Source organism: Grammomys surdaster, unplaced genomic scaffold (assembly GCF_004785775.1).
Source record: "Grammomys surdaster isolate TR1022 unplaced genomic scaffold, NIH_TR_1.0 125925, whole genome shotgun sequence".
In the NCBI taxonomy this organism is placed as follows: Eukaryota; Metazoa; Chordata; class Mammalia; order Rodentia; family Muridae; genus Grammomys; species Grammomys surdaster.
The window spans coordinates 18,915-21,239 of NW_021620749.1; the positions used below are offsets into that span (position 1 = coordinate 18,915).

The window sequence follows — 2,325 nt, forward strand, 5'->3', positions numbered from 1 at the left end:
AAACTTAACCCAAATATTTTGGAAAATCACACAAAAATATTTTTACTATCATACAAATTCATCTGCCTACATGATGTACCCTGACGGGAATAAATCTTGATCATTGCCTTTGATTAAGAATCAAAAAGCGGGCTCTCCCCTCCCTCCCCAGCCTTACCCCGCGAGCGGACGTGCCAGCGCCTCTGTCTCGCGTTTTCTTATTTTCTCTCCCTTTCCCCTTCCTTTTCTTTTCTTTTTTCCCCTTCCCCCTTCCACCATTTCCCCTCGGAGGCGCTTCCCTCGGGCAGGGGCAGAGCCGGCCTCACCCTACGCCTCTCCCCGGCCCCCGCCGCCCTATGGCGAGAGGGCGCCCCCTCCTCACCCGGGCACCAGCGGCGGCGGTCGGAGGAGCGGGACCGGCAGCGGCGGCCTCGGGCCCAGGGTCATCATGGAATTAGTTCGCTGAGTGACCCTTCGGCCGCAGTCGTGCGTCCCGCCCGAGCGCCCGCGCCCGCCGGCCCGGTTTGCCCACTTCTCCCTCCCCAGACGGCCTGGCCCTGGTCCCACGCGCCCCGCCGCCGCGCGCCGAGGATCATGAGATGGTAACGGCCCCCGGATGACCCCGGTCACCACTGTGAGGCCTACAGCTCTGCCGGGGAGGAGGAGGAGGAGGAGGAGGAAGAGGAGGAGAAGGTAGCTACATCAAGCTGGGTGGCAGGCAGATCCAAAGGGATATCATGAAGTTTCCAGGACCTTTGGAAAACCAGAGATTGTCTTCCCTGTTGGAAAGGGCAATCTCCAGGGAAGCCCAGATGTGGAAGGTAAATGTGCCGAAGATACCTACAAATCAGAATGTTTCTCCATCCCAGAGAGATGAAGTAATTCAATGGTTGGCCAAACTCAAATACCAGTTCAACCTTTATCCAGAAACATTTGCTCTGGCAAGCAGTCTTTTGGATAGGTTTTTAGCTACAGTGAAAGCCCATCCAAAATATTTGAATTGTATTGCAATCAGCTGTTCTTTTTTTTTTTTTCTGGCTGCTAAGACTGTTGAAGAAGATGAGAAAATTCCAGTGCTAAAGGTATTGGCAAGAGACAGTTTCTGTGGATGTTCCTCATCTGAGATTTTGAGAATGGAGAGAATTATTCTGGATAAATTGAACTGGGATCTTCACACAGCCACACCATTGGATTTTCTTCACATTTTCCATGCCATTGCAGTGTCAACTAGGCCTCAGTTACTTTTCAATTTGCCCAAATTGAGCCCGTTTCAACATTTGGCAGTCCTGACCAAGCAGCTACTTCACTGTATGGCCTGCAACCAACTTCTGCAGTTCAAAGGATCCATGCTTGCTTTGGCCATGGTTAGTCTGGAAATGGAGAAACTCATTCCCGATTGGCTTCCTCTTACAATTGAACTGCTTCAGAAAGCACAGATGGACAGCTCCCAGTTGATCCACTGTCGGGAGCTGGTGGCATATCACCTTTCTGCTCTGCAGTCTTCCCTGCTTCTAAATTCCGTTTATGTCTACCGTCCCCTCAAGCACACCCTGGTGACCTGCGACAAAGGAGCGTTCAAATTACACCCCTCCTCTGTCTCAGGCCCAGATTTCTCCAAGGACAACAGCAAGCCAGAAGTGCCAGTCAGAGGTGCAGCAGCCTTCCACCTTCATCTCCCTGCTGCTGAAAGTGGAGGAGATGGAGGTGGACGACTTCTACGATGGGATCAAGCGGCTCTATAATGAGGATAATGGTTCTGAGAATGTGGGCTCTGTATGTGCCACTGATTTATCAAGGCAAGAGGGCAAAGCTTCCCCCTGTCCACCTTTGCAGCCTGTTTCTGTCATGTAGTTTCAAGTGTCACCTTCCAGTGCACACACTAAGGCTGACTATTCGGTGTGAAACTAGAGACCAGGAAAGGCTGTAAGAGAAGGGCATGTGCTTTGTCAGACTGATTGAAGTGAGCCAGTAAAAAAGAAAAACACTCTTACTATTTTGTGCGGTTACTTACAATTCAACGTAATTTAATATAAAGGCATATATTTATAGACTCAAGATCCAAAATATATTTAAATGTAAAGCAAAAGTTCTTTGTACTATGTCAGTTCTACTTCGTTGTTAAAATAAATTTGCCCCATGTCAAAAAAAAAAAAATCAATGTTTAGGGGAAAGTTGCAAACTCACAGCTAGGAACCTGGGTCCACTGATCTTATTTTTCTCTTGCCCTTTCTTGCCTTGGTTGAGTACTAAGTTGTGTGCTTGTTGATCTATGTATTCTGACTTCACTGAATAACACCCACCTTTTCTTTCAAAGTAATTCAGTAGCAAATTATTTTTGTGTGGTAG

General features: G+C 48.4%; 1 pseudogene; it reads left to right on the top strand.

The window, feature by feature from the left end:
• Positions 1-668: 668 nt before the first annotated feature.
• On the top strand, positions 669-1,852 carry LOC114608556 (annotated as a pseudogene).
• The last annotated feature ends 473 nt before the right edge of the window (positions 1,853-2,325 follow it).